Source organism: Pygocentrus nattereri, chromosome 21 (genome assembly GCF_015220715.1).
Source record: "Pygocentrus nattereri isolate fPygNat1 chromosome 21, fPygNat1.pri, whole genome shotgun sequence".
Classification (NCBI taxonomy): Eukaryota; Metazoa; Chordata; class Actinopteri; order Characiformes; family Serrasalmidae; genus Pygocentrus; species Pygocentrus nattereri.
The window spans coordinates 31,809,013-31,822,213 of record NC_051231.1 but is presented as its reverse complement, the minus strand read 5'-3'; positions in this window follow the sequence as shown (position 1 = coordinate 31,822,213).

The window sequence follows — 13,201 nt, the reverse complement described above, 5'->3', positions numbered from 1 at the left end:
CAATTCACAATCTCAACATGTTTTTCCCCTTTACAGCACAAGCAGCACTTCTTCTTTCTATGCCTTTTCCTTTCTCTCTGTGTTTTCTCTAACTGCTCCAGCTTTAGCTGCAGCAGCTTCAACTGGTTAATACTGAAACTTCCTCCCTTAGGGAAGCCTTCCTCATTAACCCACAGACTCCTCTGACTGGGGCTCTCTTCATTGCTGCAACAGCAACCCATTATTATCTTCCTTTTGACACACCTAGTGACTTTCACTATTATATGAGATAGCAGTCTTACCCTAGGAGCTCGTCAGCTCTAATGTCAAAACTGAGATGGTCTGCCTGGACGAGGAGCTTTCCGCTTCCACTTCTGCTTTTGGTCCATCTAACTGCAGCATTTCCCAACACAGACCTGCTGCAGAAAATCAGGCATCTGGCCTCAGCAGGACTTCACCGTCTCTTTAGGAGTTGTCCCACTGGTGTCGGATAAATTCTGGACCTGCTAACAGCGCACAAGGTATCCTGGACGAGCCCCTAAATTGTCATGGAAGTTTTTGTGAATTTCCTTCTGCTCCTCCCAGGCAGAGCGATGATCTTTTGGACCCGGGGAGGTGAACGAACTCACACAAACACAAGTTTTCAGTTCACTCTCGGTTTATTGTCTACTGAGGCACATATTTATACCCAGACATGCAGCTCAGTTACCAATATGTCTTGTCCAAGTGAGTTCATTCTTCTCTTGACATTAAGTCTGCCTTAACTGCAATTTCGGTTCCAGCCTAACTATTGCGAGACATTTTCCTATCCTATATGCTGCTGTGCAGAATACATGTTTGCGTATTCATGAAGTTCAAGCCCTCTCCGTGAATCTCCTCTGCATGAGTACATTGTGTAACTTCTGCTATATGTCACGTAGGCGAAACAACTCATGAAAGCATTTACTTGTTGCATAGAAGCTCTTTAAGCAATACCTTTAATGTAGAGCAAAACGTTGTGATTTTTCATTTTAAGTGAAAGAGTTTAGCAAATGATCTTCAAGGCAAATGTACTTAAACACTAGAAGTCAATAGTCATCAATTTTTACTGGTGGAAATAAAATTTTCTTGTGTATAAACTAAATTCCTGATGTCCTTCTCTGTGCTTTAAAGAACCAAACTGGTTAGAGCTCCTCTCCAGACTTTCTCCACACAGTCCATCAGTCTGATGTTGTGTGTTATGACCAGTAAGCTACTTGTCTAGAGGTCACTGAGGTCAAAAAACTAGGACACACGTTTAAAGTAAAACTTTTTTTTAATTCACAGCAACATTATAATTTCTTTAGCTCGGCTCAGGACAGATGAGACCAAAGTAATAAAAAAACTGAAGTCTAAGTAGGAGAGGTCAACAAAGCTAAACGACCTGACAAAAGAAAGAGACAGGCTGTCCCCTGACTGCCTAGCTGGCCCAAAAACAGGAGAGAAAAAAGGGAATTTTAACAGAAATGGCACCAAAACCAAGATAGTCACTGTAATCAGGTAAGAAAGGTGTACAGAGCTACTGTGCTTAGTCCTAGTACATAATAACTTTTTACTAAGAAAAGAAAAGTACAGCATTTTTCTGTTTTTCTCTCAATCACTGTTTTCTCTCCAGTGAAGCTCTAGTTATCACTGAAGTAACAACAAAGATCAGAACTTACTTTAATAAGATGTTCATCTAAATATTTATTAATGTCTTTATACTGAAGGAAAAAGCTAATCAGTTACATCTAAATATGCAATGGATGTGTTGACTGTGTGAAAGTGTTTAAAACACAGTAATATTGAGTAAAAGTGTACTGAAAACTGAAGCATAGAAGGATGAGCTTTCATTTAACTAAATATTTGGTGCTTCTTGGGACAAATCCTCCCTCCTGGGTGGGAACATTCTGTTCCAGGATATTTTTCCTGCATTTGGAATATCAGCACAAAACACTCTGGAACATTCTCTGGTTAACAGTTTTTTACTTTCTTAGAAATGTTTTAACATCCAACTTTTTTAGCACTTTAATGTATTTGAACGGAGACTCACATGAGTCATAATCACATAATGCTGATGATATGACACACAGCTCATCAACAAATCAGCAACTGCTATGATTTACTGAGTGTCTATTATTAGTATAATCTATACGTTAGGCATTTTGGACAGTGAGGAACTGAAATGTGGCTCCACATTCAGTCTCTCAGGGTTTAAGAGGTTAACAGCCAACTGTAGTATTAAAAACATTTTCAGATTTAGAAGAAATTATTCATGAATTTGAATGTAATTAAAAAGGAAAGGTATTGGAAAAATGCATATTAAGAAAAACATTTTTATTAATATCTTTAATGTCTCACTCCATTCTCATCAACCCAGACTGATGCACCGTACTTCTGGAGCTTGATGTTTTCACTGGCCGTCACAATGAAGGATCGGTCACAGGGAACATGGAAGTTCATGCAGATGCACTTGAGGAAGACCATTGGATCATGCTTGTCTTCCACAAGGACGCTGGCAAACAGCTCCCCTTCCCCTGCGAAGTTAGTGAATTCTCTAGTAGGAAGACGGAGGTAGCGCACTCGCGAGTCAGGTTTAAAAACCGCTTTGGTGCTGACGTTTCCCTGTGCTGAGAATCCTGAGCCTGAATAACCAAACCCTGCATCTGCGTTGACCACAAGCTCTTCAAGCGTCATCTTTGTTGTCTGATAGTAAATTCTCAAGGCCTTATCTGTTGCATTGGCCACATGTGTGTTTGATCTTGATTCTGCACACCCCATTTTCTGCTGTTTCCAACAAGGACCTGGAATGAAATGCATGAGGAATAAAATTAATCTTTAATAAAAATTCATTTGAAGTAAAGCAAAGGGCATTTTGAATATTGCTTGGTGGCAAACTTGCATCAACACACCGTTGCTCCCTTTTTTCCCTAAGTTCTTACCAGCTGGTCAGAGCATTCTTGATCACTGACTTGACATAATATTGTCCACTGAGTGGTACAACAGGGTTGTGTTCCATCAGAGAGACCTGAGTCTAAATCCAGTGACATGGTCATCTGTGGCCAAGAGCTCAGTTGGTGGCATTTAACAAATGACCACCACTATAGACAACCTGAGCAAAACTTTGAACATGAAACATGTCCTAATAACAATATTTTGTAACTAAATAAATTAGAATGAAATTAATTTTGTACAAAATTGCAGCTTTCTGCGAACTGAAACAGTAGATGTTACAGCCCAAGTGATGTACTTTGTAGTTATAATAGTTAAAACTTCATATCTAGGTGGTCAAAGGGATTGTGTATAGAAACTATTAAAAATACAACATGAGCAAGTTTACCTTGAGCATAATCTCACTGAGACTGAATTATGCAATGAATGAGCACAAGTTTATTGATGTCTCACATCCCTCTGGTACACTACAAGAACCTGAACCGAGTACAGAGTCCACTAAGAACAATCGCACCACACCGCTCTGTCACTCATCTCCGCTCCAGATCACCAGAGTTCTGATTACGGGCAGCTGTTTCTCAATAACCACCTGTTTTAAAGCTCAGTCGCATGTGCTACGTCTCTGTTTTGCTACTTTGTGTATGACCCATTTTTGTCTCTTTGTTTGCCTTTGAATTGCCCCTGTATTGTTTGATTTCTCCTGCTGGGATTTGACCGTGCTTCCCATTTTCGACTTCGCCTTAGCTTTGCCTTTTTGTTTTTGTCTGCTCTGTTTGGTTTTGACCTCCACTCATTTGATGTCCATGTTTTTGCCTAGCCCCTTTCATAATAAACACTTTGCTTCATTTTACCTACGCCTACCTGTTCTGTACAGAAGCCTCCCAACTAACAGGAATTTCATATAATTATTCATGATACAGCTATGAAGTTGGCTTTTTTAGAACATATAAGCTATAAATGACAACAGAACTACATCAAATGACTACGTCACACCCCGATTCATCCTGTTATAATAAATAAACTACTAACTGCTCACTAATTCAATGGGAAATCATTTGTCCAAAAAAATTGGAATTTCTTGTGGAGTCCCTCAAGATTCCGTTTTAGGGCCTTTGCTTTTCTCTTTGTACGTGCTATCTCTCGGTGATGCCATTAGGAAGCCTAATATAAATTTTTATAGCTATGCTGATGACACTCACTTATACGTGTCCATTCCTTCTGTAGACAGACTGACCAGCTGCGCATCAGATGTTTTCTACAATTAAATCACGAAAAAACTGAAATACTGGTCATTGGTACAGAAACTCAGAGAAAGCTGCTTTCTGAGAAACTTTAGCTTCTTTAGCTTCATATACCAAACCTGCAGTAGGAAACCTGGGTGTGATCTGAGACTTTGAGTTCTGTTTTATCCTGGATGTAAATGACCTTAAAGCCCCTGCTTACATCACAGAGTATCTATCTGTTTAGGTTCCAGACCGGGATCTTATTATTATTATTATTATTATATCTAGATAGAAACTGAAAATGACGTCTGGTTTGCACTTGAGGATTCTTACTTTGGTAGCTTGGATGGTGCTTGTTTTTATTTGGATCAAAACTGACATATAAACAGTCACATTTACAGTAATGACAACTGCCAACTCCCTGTGACAGTAGGACATATATGAATAGACTGAAAGATCCAAGACCTTCAGTTCATCAGTTTGATTCTAGTTTTTGTCCTTAGCTCTGCTGGGTTTAAATTCCACATGAAATGTATTTAGAGTATTTATTTGATTAACCTGGTAAAACATTTCAATTGCTCTTACTTGTTTTTAAAAAATGATCGGAGTAACATACCTTTGTATCTGCAAGAGTTTCAGATTGAGCTGAGGGTGTTAAACAGGCAGGTAGTCTGAGCTAAAGGCTCACACTGGCTGTGGCTTTAAGGCTACACCAGAGAGGGAAGTGCTGATGGTTAAAGTGCTTATTGGCTGGACCTGGGGGGGGTGGTGGGCATAGGGGGAGTGTATCAACCATACATGTATCACTTCTCATGGACCATAAAAACTTTTGAGGTCAAAACACACCGTTGAACTCAGGTTCACAGTGAAACAAACCAAATAATGAATCAAATTCTAGTCAGCATTAAAGGCATATGTGCTGTGATTGAGTGTTTAGTCTCTTTATACATTCAGTTCAATAAAACAGCCTAGTTATAAGATTTCATGAAGGTTTCGTCTCAAAATGTCCATCCAAATAAATAAATAAATAAATAACTTTGGCAGGAATATTGATCTTCAAAAGCCAGGTTAGCGATTTGGTGCTATGTAGACGGTTTTTTTTAAAGGTTCTTTAAAGAGCCATGCTCAACAGGCTTTGCGTCGTGGAAAAGAACCCTTTAACGATGTAAAGAGCCACGTAAAACATTCAACTGGTTCTTTAGCCTGTCTGGGTTCCATATTCACATGGCCATGGGGGCACAGGAGGTGCCACATTCCTGGTACGGAGAGACTTCAATTGTTGCTGTTAGCCTAACAGCTGTTTACGTATTGTTAGTGTGTTATTGCATCCGGCTGTGGGGAGGATCTGGGTCTGTGTGTCTACTGTGGACTAGAGATATGTGGCTAGATGTGACCTGCCCCTGTTTCCAGTCGCTTACTGTCTGTTCAATAAAAGAGCATTTGCCTTCGAAGCCCAGTGTTTCCCATGTCTCCTTCTTCTTCTTCACTGCCACCAAGTCTCCTAACAACCACCTGGAAGACCGGGTCATCAGATAAACAGCACTTAAAGCTTTCATCTGTGTAGCTTCTCGCCCATAGAAACCCATTTCTTGAAGCTCCCAACACACAGTTCTTGTGCTGATATTTCCTCCAGAAGCAGTCTGGAACTTTTAGACTTGATTTATTTATACTGGTGCAAAAGGCACAGGTGCAATAAAGGGGCATGGGAGGTGCATGGGAGGTGCATGGGAGGTGCATGCCCCCCCCCTATTTTACATTATATAAGACATTTTTGAGAATTGTGAGATGATTGTGAAAAAAAGTACACGAGTGGCAAAAGAGCTGTCACACATCAGTTTTTATAGAGCTAACAACTATTCGATTTAAAAACTAAGCCAAAGCAGATTGAAGATTTTGTTTATAGTCAGTAATGACTGTGATTTGTAGACTTTTGCCATGACAGTTAATAATTCTCGGTAGAGGATGCATAAGATAATTTTCACTTAGCAAATGAACAAAACATGTCATTTGACCAGGGTATTCAAACCATAGGACTATGTATTAAATGTGCTTTATTATTATTAAATTTGCTTTATTAGTAGCAGCAGTAATCATAGTAGTATAAAAAACATGATCTTACAATTGTGTGAAAATGTCATGCTTGGGGTTTTTGGACAGTGGCAATATTTTATAGGGTATTAATGAAAAAAGGTTTTATCGTCTTAGACACTGAATATTAGGTGGTGGTGTTTAATATTTCTGAGGAAGTCAGTATCAGAAACCACACCCTGCATCTGTGACCTATTTACGCAAGCTCACAGACTCTGCCAAATATTTCCCTGAAGAAATTTGACAGCAGTTTTCTGTGAACAGCTCTCTTTCCTGTAAGGGTCATTAAACCTCTTGGTGTAAAGTTTTGGCAGAATAGAGTTTTGCTTTTGAAATTGCTGTATTTTTTAGTGATACTGCAGACTATAATGATGCTTTGTGTCACTTTGACTCTGCTTTCACTGAATTAACAGAAATGAGTAAATAGGACAATGTTATTAACTCATATAACAAACAGTCAGATACAACAGTTTACTGATCAAACTACATCCTCTATGGAGGACAAACTTAAAATGTGTGTTTTATTTTATTCCCCCAATATGTTAAATTCAGCAAATAAGTAATTGCTTTTCCAGTATGTTCCAGACTGTTGTATGTTGTATACAAGATTCATGATCACATGCCGCAACTATATTGTCCAAAAATATGTGGGCACGTGACCATCACGCCTATATGAGCTTGTTGGACAAAAAGTGATATTGAGTATATTTGTGGCTATAACAGCCTCCACTCTTCAGTTTCTAACAGTTTCAGTGTTAAACTGTTTTCACTTCGAAAATCAAAAACATGTCATTTGACCAGTGTATTCAAAATTTTCCATATGTCTGTTTGTATGAAATATGCTTAAGAAATCATTATTATTATTATTATTATTATTATTATTATTATTATTATTAGTGGTAGTAGTAGCAGTGGTAGTAGTAGTTGTTGTTGTTGTAGTAGTAGTGGTTGTAATAGTAGTAGGAGCAGTGGTAGAAGTAGTGGTGGTGGTAATAGTTGTGGTGGTGGTGGTAGTTGTTGTTGTAATAGTGGTAGTAGTAGTGGTATTAGTAGTTGTTGTTGTAGTAGTGGTAGTAGTAGTAGTGGTTGTAATAGTAGTAGGAGCAGTGGTAGTAGTAATGGTGGTGGTAATAGTTGTGGTGGTGGTGGTGGTGGTAGTAGTTGTTGTTGTTGTTGTTGTTGTAGTAGTGGTGGTAGTAGTAGTGGTTGTAATAGTAGTAGGAGCAGTGGTAGTAGTAGTGGTGGTGGTGGTAGTAGTAGTGGTTGTAATAGTAGTAGTAGCAGTGGTAGTGGTAGTGGTGGTGGTAGTAGTAGTGGTGGTGGTGGTAGTAGTAGTGGTAGTAGTAGTGGTTGTAATAGTAGTAGGAGCAGTGGTAGTAGTAGTGGTGGTGGTGGTAGTAGTAGTGGTAGTAGTAGTGGTTGTAATAGTAGTAGTAGCAGTGGTAGTGGTAGTGGTGGTGGTAGTAGTAGTGGTGGTGGTGGTAGTAGTAGTAGTAGCACAGTAGCTTAGTATTGTATGAACATTTCATGATGAATGGACCAAAAGAAATGCTCCAGAATTGCTTGGAGCAAAATGTCCTTCCATTATCTTACATAAAAAAAGACTTTTGCTTTCTGTCTAACCTAATCAACCTGAGTGAGTTTAAAGCTGATAAGAAATAACTGAGAATGCAACAAAGTGCAATTGCTCTTCATAAGCTGGATATTGTGCTTGTAGTAAGTATCTGTTTCTTTTTAAAGTGACTCGCGCCTTTTTTTTTTTTACTATCGTTGATTCTACAATCTTTCTCCAGAAAGGTTGTGATATCCTGGCCAGGTCTCTCTTGAAAAACATATATTAATCTCAAGGGACTTTCTGATCAAATGAACATTTACTGGAAATAAATCCTCCGTTTCTCAGAAAAGGGATGTAAAGGGTGGTGTCTGATACTTCTTCTTTGCTTGTGTGTAAAAAGTGATTTCAGAGCCACTCGGTTCTCCCTGATGGAAACTGTTTACCTTCAGTGTTTTGTGCTTCTGATCATTTTAATAGACGTCAGCGTCACTAATTAATGACGTTCTATTAAAAGACTGGTTTACCAAGAGAGACGCTGGAGGACTTTCACCTGAAATGAGTTCATGAAGCCAGTCTGGTTATAAAAATGATAACAGGACATCAGAGCCAGAATTACTCTTTTAGTACTTTTACTTTATACTTAAGTACATTTGAAGGGAAATACTTTAGTACATGTACGGTATGGCATCTGCATGGGGAATCACTGGATGCTCAGGCTCAGACATCAACTGCTTAGGGTTCATATTCATCAACACCATCAAGTCCACTGTCCTTACCAACGTCCATTATCCCACCATTCACGATGTCATTCCTCACGTGGCTATTGAGGAGCTGAAATCCACGACTTACCATAATGACACCACTGTTGATCAGCAGTATACTCTAGAAACTACAAAGAAAATCATCAAAATGTCCTCCTGGTCTGTGTCCAACAAGATAGAATCGACCTTCAGCATGTCAGTGAAGGCAGGAATTCCAGAAGTGGCAGAAATTGAGAGTGGATTCAGCCTCAAAGCGGGAGTCGAATCTACATACTCTCTGGAAAATTCAGAAAAAAAAGAGTTCCTCCTAGAAAAGTAGTGGATGTGAAGATCACCATCGGCCGCCGACTTTCCGCAGAGTCAATCTCTACAGACCTCCAAGCTTCATGTGGCCTTCAGATCAGCTCAAGAACAGCGTAGAGAGCTTCATGGAATGAGTTTCCATGGCCGAGTAGCTGCATCCCAGCCTTACATCACCAAGCACAATGCAAAGCGTGGAATGCAGTGGTGTAAAGCACCGCCACTGGACTCCAGAGCAGTGGAGACGTGTTCTCTGGAGTGACCAATCACGCTTCTCCATCTGGAAATCCAATGGATGACTCCGGGGTTTGGCTGTTACCAAGAGACGGTACTTGTCTGACTGCATTGTGCCGAGTGTAAAGTTTGGTGGAGGGGGGATCATGGCGTGGGGTGGTTTTTTTAGGAGTTGGGCTCGGCCCCTTATTTCCAGTGAAAGGAACTCTTAAAGCTTCAGCACCCAGAGATTTTGGACAATTTCATGCTCCTTTGTGGGAACAGTTTGGTGACGGCCCCTTCCTGTTCCAACATGACTGCACACCAGTGCACAAAGCAGATCCATAAAGACGTGGATGAGCCAGTTTGGTGTGGAAGAACTCAACCCGATAAAACACCTTTGGGATGAATTAGAGTGGACACTGCGTGCCTGACCTCACAAATGCTCTTCTGGAAGAATGCTCAAAAATTCCCATAAACACACTCCTAACCCTTGTGGATAGGCTTCCCAGAAGAGTTGAAGCTGTTATAGCTGCAAAGGGTGGGCCGACATAATATTCAACCCTATGGATTAAGAATGGGATGTCACTCAAGTTCATAGCCAGACCAGCAAATACTTTTGGCAATATAATGTATCATTACCGACTAATTAGAATAATGTAGCCTATAACAGCCTATAACAGCTTTAATATCATCAAATTATAAACAAACAAAAAAGCTTTTCATTATTTTTTTTAAACATTTGTATGCAGTAAAACTTTTGCTGGATTGATCAGTTTATTAGTGTTCATTATCCATTGGTTCTTCATGAATTTCACTTTCTGCACTGTCACTTGTTGAAAGTATTAAATGCTGTGTATGTGTCTTTGCATTTCGCAGTAACTTTACAGCAAGATTTTCCTCAATAAAATGAAATTTTCACTTTAATTTGTTTGATTATTTATGTGGAAAATAAGACCTACAGACACTTCAGCTGTACCCTGTGTGAGATGAACAAAACATGTTTCTCATTGTGGTAGAAATGAAAAAGGCCAGCCTCTCAGTCGGATCTCAACTTAGACTTTTATCACCATACACGCACACACACACACACACACACACACACACACACACACACACACACACACACATGTTCTAAGCCACTTCTCCTTCTGGGTTGCAGGGGTTGCTGGAGCCTATCCCAGCTGTCATTGGGCAGAAGGCAGGATACACCCTGGACAGGTCACCAGTCCATCGCAGGGCACTTTTATCACCAGTACTATAAAATCAATCCTAGTAATATAAAAAGATGTGAATGGTCTCTTTTCCACTGTACATGGTTCAAAACAGAACACAGTTTCCTCAACATGCTTATCTAACCATGCTGAGGACTGCAGACCTGTGTGGTGGGATGACCTAGCGTAGCTAAATCCCTTGACTGGTTCTATTGTTTATGTCAGTGTTGCTCCAAAACACCAGTAAATTCAATGCGTTTACACGGTGGACAAATAACTGAAAGTGTACACATTTTTCAATCCATCATTCAATGAATGTGAAACCATCAGTCTAAAAATTGCTAAATGTTAAGTGGTGCTGTCATCAAGGAGAGGTTACCATTAGCTTAGCATGCTAACAGCTCTGCTGGCTGTCTAAAGCTAAGCTGATGCATGTTTACATGATAATGATCCAAATCTGAGTCACACACACACCACACTTGTCCGGAGTGGTGGGCAGCCCAATCCGCAGCAGGGATCAGGTGGGGGTGAGGTGTCTTGCTCAAGGACACTTCAGTCATGTGCTGTCGGCTCTGGGAATCAAACCGGCGACCTTCCAGTCACGAGGCTGGTTCCCTAACCTCCAGCCCACGACTGCCCCCATTTGCATTTGTTACTATATTTCTCAACCGTATGTTGTGGACAAAGCTTACAGAAATGGCACTGACTTCATGTTGTGCATTGTACTTTACATCAACCGTGTACGTCTGCAGTAAGACACTCACACACAGCCCCAGATAGCGAGCATATATTGGTCCTTTTATTCTGGAAAATACACTTAGACAAATATTACAAACAACTTAGAGGAAAAAAATAATGGCTAGGCCTGATATAAAATGATTTCATACGAAATGTTTTCGGTTAAAATTATTTACTAAACTAATAGAAAAGAATAGAATAGAGTAGAATAGAAAAATCAGTAATTTGGACTGTGCGTGGAAAATGTGCGATGATAAGTGGAATTTTGTCTAATACTCTGCTTAAACACTGGTGGGCTGCCCACGCAATGCTGAGCAAAGGGTCAGTGGACTGCCAGCTTTTCCATCAGTGGGCCAACAGTGGCCCACGATCTTTCTGTTATCAGGGAATGTATTTCAAATAAACAAGATATCAAATCATAACTGCGTTTTCACAGAATATCAACACCTACAATGCCTCCTTTTGCCATATTAAAGGTTCATTTGCTAATATTTAAAATTAAGATGCTGGAATGCGATTTTGAAACGTATTTGAGAAACACATTTACAAACATTTATTTCTGTATTGTACATTTCTGGGTATAATGGCAGCGTAGTGGTGTGGTGGATAGAGCTGTCGCCTCACAGCAAGACGGGCCCTGGTTCAAAAATACTGTGCTGGATGACCGAATGACCCATCTGTAAGCCATCCTCAGGGACAAAGCTTGATTACCTTGGATCATGAGAAGCAGAAAGTGCAATTAACTAAGACTGAACTTTATATGTGGATAAATCATTTGTAGAAAATGATCACACAGGCACATTTAGAATAGTCTTAAATGAGGCGCCTCTTACACTGTTATTAAATTCTATGGTAATACTGTATGATGCATTAGTGCCATCTACTGGCAGAGAATGGAATTAGGTATAAAGAGGCCAATCTCATGATTGAGTGTTCACTCTCTTCACACAAGTTCAATAAAGCAGTTCAGTTATTTTCCTTTAAGATTTCATGAAGAAGTTCATGAAAGATTTCACCCAAAATGTGAAATAAATATTTCAATAAATTAATAACCCTGGCAGAAATATTGATCTTCAAAAGCAATGTTAGTGATTTGGTGCTGTCAGAACCATTTTTTAAAAGGTTCTTTAAAGAATCCCGAACGACAGGTTTTCTGTCTTGGAGAAGAACCCCTAACGATGTAAAGAGCCACTAAAACTTTCAAATGGTTCTTAAACTTTTCAGGGTGCTATATTCACACAGTCATGGGTGTGTGGGAGGCACCACGCACCTGTGCAAATTCTCCTAACAACCAACTGGAAGACCTGCTAGACACCGACACCAGATCTGTCCCCATCAGATAAACAGCACTTAAAGCTTCCATCTCTGACAGAGAGGAGAAAATCAAGCTGCTTCAGATCTGAAAACATCCACAGGTATTTCTGTCCATCCTTCCACTGTGAGAAGACCACTCAGCGTTGTGGGTCTGAAAGGACGTGTAGCTGATCAAGAAGAACCTCACTAAGAAAAGGTGGATCTCATTTTCAACCACCCTAAAATGTTATTTTACATTGTTCAAAATGTGTATAAACAAACATTTACCTCACATACACGGTTAGAAATGAAGGTTCAGTGCAGGTACATTTCTCGTTAATCAAGGTACAAGCAACGTAAACTTTCATTCAAAGCTCCAGCAGTGGTTTTAAGGTCTGATTGTGAACCTTAAATCAGGTTCTCCAGGTGAAAAGTTCGTATTTGTACCTTTTCATAACCAAATGTTTTAAATCAGAACACTAAAATAAAAGCCTGGAGGCGAGGCGAGGCGTGTGGAGTCAGTACAGCTTAGAACAGACCATTTCAGTGGATTGTGGTTCAGTTATGTTCCCTTGAGGGTCCCACCCCAGTGACAAGAGGAGCACTGCCCCAGTGACCGTTTCATACATTTTTTTCTTATATATTTCTTTCTTTTTTCTATTAAATGTAATCGTTCATTGGTCTTCAAGGACTCATGTGTTAGTGCACCTTGCAAGAATCTGATCTGTCCCTCTAATGACCTGATGCTTCATTTTCTCAAGACTAATAGTCATTAATCTGTTGTGATTAACATTGGCTTGAAACTGGAGTCAAAGAGCAGGGCTTTGTAGAGTAATAAATTATTGATAATCATGAGTAATAATGATCATTGAACAATGATCATGAATA